General features: G+C 35.9%; 1 pseudogene; it reads right to left on the reverse strand.

Moving 5' to 3' along the window:
* Positions 1-2,100: 2,100 nt before the first annotated feature.
* LOC107862987 lies at positions 2,101-3,715 on the reverse strand (annotated as a pseudogene).
* Positions 3,716-8,410: the final 4,695 nt, after the last annotated feature.

Consider the following 8,410-nt stretch of genomic DNA (forward strand, 5'->3'; position numbering starts at 1 on the left):
CAGTTTTGAAAACCCACGGTTGAATCTTGAGTTATTTGGATTTTTAGTTTGAAACCCTAGAGAGTGTTCTTAAGCAATTTTGATGAATATAAGAATAATGTGGTCACGTGGGAGTATAATGTCGTATTTAAGCTGATAAGGGGGTGGAAAATACCCAATATACCCTTAATGAGATTGAGTGAAAATGCTGAAATTCCCAGGTGCATGCATGCATGCTCTAGTCCGCCAGACTGGAGCGTGAGTTGCATGCTACATCGCATAGTGCCAGGGGTGGAATGGACCATGTGACGCACGCAAATCGCATGATGCTACTGTTTTGGGCATCCAAATGTGCCCTAAATAATGTTAAAAAATCCTGAAACTCACCCATCATGCACTATCGACTTGCCCCATCGTGAATCAACAAAAATATCAAGAAACGGAGGTCGAAAAGGTTGTCAAAAAAATTTGCAAAGATTGAAAGCTCAAAATGAGGCTAAGTCTCTTTAACACTTAGAAAATTTTCTAATTTTTTTCCACTCTATAAGCATACTACTAGGAGCTAACACATGCACAATTTTTGTGGGGTGTTACAACAATATCCAATTGCCTAGGAAAACTTAACTACTACCTTACATCATATTAAAGAACCACTTTACAGTAAGAACAATGAGAAGAAGCAGAACAAGTCTATTCAATTTAAACTTAGCACATTCCCTTTCAAGTTTAACTTTTTTGAGTTTTTGCCTCAATGCAATCAACTTCTCTTCACTGTCTTTCAATTTCTCACACAAAGTGTCCCTCTCTTGTTCAATGTCTTTGAGCTTTTGCTTCAATCGATCACACGAATTTTCACCATCTTTGAACCTAATCATTAAGCTCCATTCTACCTCAGGATATTGATGCACAGAAATTGAAGGTTTTGGATCAATCCATCTAAAGTACCCACATCCACCATTTTCCTAAAATGCAAAAATAGTGGAATAATCAAAAAATAAAAAAAAATCCGTGAAAATAATACAAACCTTTGGAATTTTACATCGAAAAAATCTACGATCCAGATTTAATGGAGTCCTTGAAGTTCTTAAAGGAATAAATTCAGAACAATAGCACAAATCGGGAACCTCCACATTGACGAAATTTTTCGACATTCTCATCAAAAATGAGAGAAAAAATAATTTAAGAAAAATTATGAGATAAATTTTATAGTGAGATGAGAGAAATTGAGAGAAAATTGAGCTATGGAGGAGAGAATGAAAAAAAAAAGGAAATTAGGTTAAATAAAGAGGAAACGTGAAGGGGATGGCAAAAGTAACGTTATTTAACGTTAAATTTTTCCACATGGACTGCTTTTTCACTCCTCCCGCGATTACATAGCATGCGACGTGCCATGTAGGCAAAAAATGCTTGATTGGATCAAAATTCGGAGGTTAGCGGCCTGATAGGTACAGGCCTTAGTTGAGAGGTTTAAGTGAATTTTCAAAACAAATTTAAGGACCTATCGATGGATTTAGCCTTCATTTTATATTATGGTTATCTTTTGTGAACACAACACATATGACATGCAAAAAGTTTAAAGGGTAGGAAATGAAAATAGCAAAATGCTATGAGCCAGACTAGTATATATATACTCCCTTCGTTTAAAAAAGAATAACATACTTAGACTTGGCACAAAATTCAATAAAATAAAAAAATTTTGAATCTTATGGCTTTAAATTAAAGTTGTGTCAAATGCACCAAAATATCCTTAAATCTTGTGCTCCTAAACAAGCCACGTGAAAAGTTGAAATTAAAATATTGCTAAAAAAGGAAAGGATTCTTTTTGAAATGGACTAAAAAGGAAATAATTCATTCTTTTTTAAATTGAGGAGTATATGTTATGTGCTTAAGAATGTTAGTACGTACAGAGAGCTAACTTGAAATAATAGCGAAGAAAATTGGAAGACCGTTGATCCTTGTCTTCACCAGCTCCGAGGTCGTGTAGAAATCTTCTAATGATTAAATATTTGTCTGGCCGTAAAATTTGATTAGATGATTTTAAAAATTACCTACGTTCAGTACTTCACAGATGCAGTGAAATAATAGAGACAAACCAAAGGAACTTTATTGATACTGAGAACCCGTATAAGTAGGTGAGGTATCAACTCTTGTATTAAATAGGAAGAATGTGGTATAGTAAAGCGGGTACATGAATGGTTTGATGTTACATGAGTTACAAGCATAATTACATAGTATAATGGGAAAATAAAGACTTAGTGGTTATAGGAGTTTCAAGAAACTCATGACCACATTCTTCCACTAACAAATGTAAATAATAATACTCATAATATACAATTTATACCCACTAACATATGCACTTAATATATTGATTTAATAATAAAATACATCTACACCAACATCTTTAAATTGTCAGTATTAATAAGTTAAATCTAGGTCGAATAGCTTGAGGACACCTCTACTTGTTTCCTATTGACACCCCATCTCTCCTACTCCACGTATCTGAATGAAACCTCGTGGCATTACCTTTATGAAAATGGCATCTGCTTTCGGCACACTTGCAAACATGTCACCACCAACGTGCTCGACACCTAAATAAAACTTTGGAAAGTGATCAGTATGCAATACAAATTAGAACAAGAACATTAATGTCATTATCAATCATAGCTGGAGAATAAGGCATCTTAATTTGCTTAATTACCTGGGTAATATGGAGCATCTTTAATAACATGTGGCAAATCAAAGTTAATGCCTTTAATAGAGGGATACTTGGAGACAATCATGTTCATAGCAGCCCGCGTTCCACTACCAATATCAACAATGGAATTGAGTCCTTCAAATCCCTTGTAGTCTTCTAGAATGTTCTTCATGGACAAGGTGGTGAGATCAGACATTCCAAGGTTGAAAACCTTGTTGAATCTTGGATCTGTACCATGGTACTCGAATGCTGTCATTCCGTAGGCCTTATTGAAAGGGATTCCACCATCAAGAACTGCATCTTTTAAGTGGTACCTTCAGTTGTAAAGAAAGATCAGATATTGATTCAACTAACTAGTGGATTACGAATAATTTAAGTACGCTCACCATTTCAATTTGTTTGTTAGATTTTAATTTGACACAAGTTAAAAAACTGAAAAATCCTTTTGAACGTGGTGATTTTAAACTAAACAAATGTATAATGTACCAAAATATTATTTAATCTTGTTGTGTTAAACATATCACAAGGAATTTACCATCTCTCCAAGAGGACTTTATCTTGATTCATAAGCAAAAGTGGGGCAACAGAAACACCATCCGCATTCTTAGTCAGGAACTTACACACCGGAGCCGGACTATAAAGCCACTCAATGCGTCCATCAGGGAGGGTCCTGAGTGTACAATTAAGCACTGAGTAAGTAGCAAGAAGCCTAAGCATTCAATCAAGCATAACAGGTGCGAACAGCTAGTACAGAAGGAGAAATGGCTGCACCTGGACCAACCTTAGCCATAATTTCAAGAAGGTCAAGTTCTAAAGCTGATTTTAGGACCATTGGAAGTACAGAAGCACTGGCCAATTACATTGCAAATAAGAATGCTTCATCTTCTGTTTGAGTTAGGCTTTGATTAGTTGAACCCATTTTTCAGAATTTTGGATAAAGGGAGAAGAAAAAAATAGGAGAGGTATGGTGAAATGTGAGGTGTGTGAGGTCATTGGTCCAAATGACAATGAAAAGTAGTTTTTAGAATTTGATGGATGAGATGTCCGACATGTGAGGTTTTACCGTTTTTAAAAGAATGTCATATGGGAAAATATTTCATTTTTAAAATATCACTAGAACACCACAAATAAGAATACAATAGACTTTCTCTCTCTAGCCAGTGGTTTGTCCTTAATCTTGGCTAATGATGGCAAGGTGATCGAAGCCTGGATTGAATGTTAATGCACGTGTTTAAGAAGCTAACACATGTTTTATTTATTGTTTTGAATGTTTCAAAGTAGTTTCCTAGTCTTTAGGAGCTAGTTACTTCAAGATTCAGCATGTTAATGTTTGTTGCTTGATTTTAGGATCTTAGTTGGAGTTTTAGTTTTTTTTTAGTCTTTAAATGTAATTTTAAGAAAATGATTAGCTCTCTTAAGAATAAGTTTTGCGTGTTATCTATCTCTCTTCTTCTCAAACCAACTTAGTTTTACTGAAAAAAAAAACCAACAAATTGGTATCAGAGCTCTCTTCTTGAGGGATCTGTGAGGCTAGTTGATACATCAATGGAAGGAGAGTCCAATTTTTCAGCAATAACACCACCAGTCTTCGATGGAGACAACTATCAAATATTGGTCATTAAAATGGAGACCTATCTGGAAGCATTGGATCTGTGGGAAACAGTGGAGGAAAACTATAAAGTTCAACCACTTCCAAACAAACCTCATTGTAGCACAAATGAAATCACAGAAGGAGAAGAAGACAAAGAAATCAAAGTCAAAAGCATGTTTATTTGCACCTCTATATTCTATGATTTTCCCACGAATAATGTCCTTGAAGTCAGCAAAAGTAATCTGGGAATATCTCAAGACAGAGTATGTAGGCGATGAAAAGACTCGTGGAATGCAAGTGTTGAATCTCATCAAGGAGTTTGAATTGCAGAGAATGAAGGAGTCAGAATCAGTAAAAGAGTACTCGGTCAAACTTTTAAGCATTGTAATAAGGTGAGGTAGCTTGGATCCGAGTTAACAGATTCAAGAATGCCAGAGAGATTTGAATCCACTACAACAACCCTGGAGAACACAAAGGATCTGTCAAAAATTTTCCTTAAAGAGCTCTTAATTGCTTTGCAAGCACAAGTGCAAAAGATAAATATGAGACAGGATGGCGCAGTAGAAAGCCTTAGTAGCCAAGCATCAAGGCAACAACAAGTATAAAAGAAATTAGAACTTCAAGAATTAGTCAGAAAATGAAGAAAGTTCATTCAACAATTATCAGAAGGGCAAAATAGGAGGCTCAAAGAAGATATATCCACCCTGTCAACACTGTAGAAAGAAAGTCCATCCACCTTTAAAATGCTGGAGGAGACTTGATGCTAAGTGCACCAAGTGGAACCAACTTGGTCATGAAGCTGTGATCTGTAGAGTTATGCCTCAACAGCAAAAAGAAGATGCAAAAGTTGCTGATCAAGAGGAGGAAGATCAACTCTTTGTAGACACATATTTCTCAAGTACTGACATAGGTAAACACTCGTTAGTAGACAGTGGTTGTACCAACCACAATATACACGATATAGAACTCTTCAAGGAGTTGAGAACAACCGAGATTAAGAGGGTGAGGTTGGAAATGGTGAACACCTGGATGTGAAAGGAAAAGGAAATATAGCTATTTCAAGCTATGAAGGTACAAAAATTATTATAGGTTTTCTATTTGTACCAAAGATTGAACAAAATCTATTGAATATTGGTCAATTATTGGGGAAAGGCTATAAAGTTTTGTTTGAAAATAACAATGTTTAATTAAAGATGTTGACGGCAGAGACATGTTTAAAGCTAAGATGAAAGGAAAAGATTTTCTTTAAATCCAATGGAGGGGGAGCACATGGCTTTTCAATCCAAAGAAAGTGTCACTGAAATCTGGCACAAAAGACTTGGGCACTTTCATTATCATGGACTACGTCAAATGCAAAGGCTGAATATGGTCAAGGACATACCAAATTTGTAGGAGCATTCCAAAAATTATCAGGTATGTCAATATAAAAGATAATGAGGAAACCTTTTCCTAAATCAGCTCGGAGAGTTTCAAAGAAGTTGAATTAGACAGACATATCAGGCCCTCAAAGAACACCTTCTCTGAATGGCAACCAGTACTATGCAACATTCATTGATGACTTCACCAGTATGTGTTGGATATACTTTCTCAAGTACAAGTCATAAGTAGCATGAGTCTTCTGGAATTTCAAAGCTCGGGTTGAAAGTCAGAGTGCCTATAAAATACAAATACTCAAGTCAGACAATGGCAAAGAGTATACGTCTGAAGAATTCAATAAATTTTGTAAAGATCCAGCAATTGAGCATCAGTTGACAACTCGCTATACTCCTCAACAAAATAAAGTGGTTAAGAGGAGAAATAGATTCATATTGGAGATTACACGCTGCATGTTATATGAGAAAAACTTACCTAAGAAGTTTTGGGCAGAACCAGCAAATACTGTTGTTTTCTTGCAAAATCTGCTCCCAACAAGAGCTGTAAAGGATCTGACACCATTTAAATCCTAGTATGGACACAAGCCATCTCTTAACTTTGTTAAAATTTTTGGTTGTTTATGTTTTACCCGAGTTCCATATATCAATCAAGATAAGTTGGATAAAAGATTTTTGCCAGGAATCTTCATAGGTTACAGCATATTTGCCAATGCTTACAAAGTTTTCCAGCCACAAACTGGGAAAATTGTCAAAAGCAGGGACATTCACTTCATGGAAGAAGAAGAATGGAATTGGAAAGACTCAAAGAAGACCAACTAGTGTCCAAGTGAGCTAAGGCATTCACCTACTATCAACACATCAGAGGGACACATTGATGAAGTATAGAAGGATGAGCTGGCTGATGAAATGCCAATAAGAGGTACAAGGTTGCTCTGTGACATATATCAGAGATACAATATAGTCGTTTATGAACCTACGGGGTACATGGAAGCAAGAGAAAATGAAAACTGGAGGAATGCAATGATGGAGGAGCTATCAATGATTAAAAAAAACAAAATGTGAGAATTAGTTGATAGACCTCACAACAGGAAAGTAATTGGAGTTAAGTGGGTGTTCAGAACCAAGTTAAATCCTGATGGTTCAGTCAACAAGCACAAAGCAAGGCTAGTGGTCAAGGGATATGCTTAAGTGTTTGGAGTTGAATACTCAAACACATTTGCATCTGTTGCTAGGCTTGACACAATCAGATTGCTCATTGCTCTTGCAGCTCAAAGAAATTGGAAGTGTTTTAATTGGATATCAAGTCAACATTTCTTAATTTCTACAAGAAGAAATCTATGTTGAGCAACCTGAAGGTTCTGTTGAAAAGAGAGAAGAAGATAAAGTGTATTTTCTAAAGAAGACACTTTATGGTCTAAAGCAAGCTCCTCGGGCATGGTATAGTATAATTGATGATTACTTAATTAGTTTGGGGTTTCAAAAATGACTATCTGAACTCACTTTGTATGTTAAGCATGATGGTGCAGACATCCTAGCCATCTCTTTTTATGTAGCTGATCTTTTAGTTACTGGGAGCAATACTAAACATGTCAATCAATTCAAACTAGAAATGAAGAAGGTTTTTTAGATGACATATCTTGGCCTAATGGAAATTAAGCAAAGTCAAGACGAGGTATTCATCTGCCAGAAGAAATATGCAAGAGAAATATTGAAAAAGTTTCAGATCGAAGACTGCAAGGCAATGAGTACTCCTATGAATCAAAAAGAAAAGTTGGTTAAAGAAGATGGAGCTACCCAAGTTGATGAATCTGAATTTAGAAGTCTGATAGTAGAGCAGTCAATATGGGTCAGGCCCGATCTGGCCTGTAATTTGATGGAGCTGGGCTTCAGTTTTTGTAGCCCATTTAAGAATAGGGCTTTTTAGCCAGGCCCAGATAAGCTCGTGGCCCGTTGGGCTTGAGCAATATGGGTTGGCTTAGCCTATGGGTCGACTCGTAAGTCAAATACATGCAACTATTTAGATTGCTTATTAGTATTTTTATTTGGTTCGAAGGATATCATGTCAAAAGTTATTTAATTTCGCTATTAGGAGTATTTTTTAGGGTGTTGGAGACTTAATTAACAAGCATTAACACTATGTAATATTGTCTGGTAATATTTATATTTATTAACATTCTAAAATTAAATTATAAAGTATTATTTTTTTAAAAGTAGGCTAGCCTGTGAGGCCCACAGCCCACAGAGTAATTGTGTGGGCTTGGTGTTTTTTGGCCCATCAGCCCGGCCTAATCCGTCAAACTTAAAGCCCATGTGGGCTAGCTCAGATGGGCTGGGCTGGGTCGACTCGTACTGACAGCTCTATCTGATAAGATGCCCAATGTATTTAACCGCAACCAGACCTAATATTCTTAATGTTGTAAGCATTCTATCTAGGTTCATGCATTGTCCAAATGAGACTCATATGAAGGCTGCAAAGAGAGTCATCAGGTACATCAAGAGAACTTGGAATTATGGAGTAAAGTTTATGAAGAGCAGGGAGTTCAAGCTAACTGAATTTTCTGATAGTGATTGGGGAGGCTTAATAGATGACATTAAAAGCACCTTTGGATATTGTTTCAGTCTTGGTTCAAGAATGTTTTCATGGAGTTTGTTGACACTCAATTTTGGCTCTCCTTTTTCATAAAATTAATTTTTCGATGCTTAGAATTTTTTTTGAATATATGTTTAGTTATTTATTTATTTATATATTTTGACGTTAGCGGTTTGAAAATT

The sequence above is a fragment of the Capsicum annuum genome, unplaced genomic scaffold, assembly GCF_002878395.1.
Source record: "Capsicum annuum cultivar UCD-10X-F1 unplaced genomic scaffold, UCD10Xv1.1 ctg80449, whole genome shotgun sequence".
NCBI classification, from domain to species: Eukaryota; Viridiplantae; Streptophyta; class Magnoliopsida; order Solanales; family Solanaceae; genus Capsicum; species Capsicum annuum.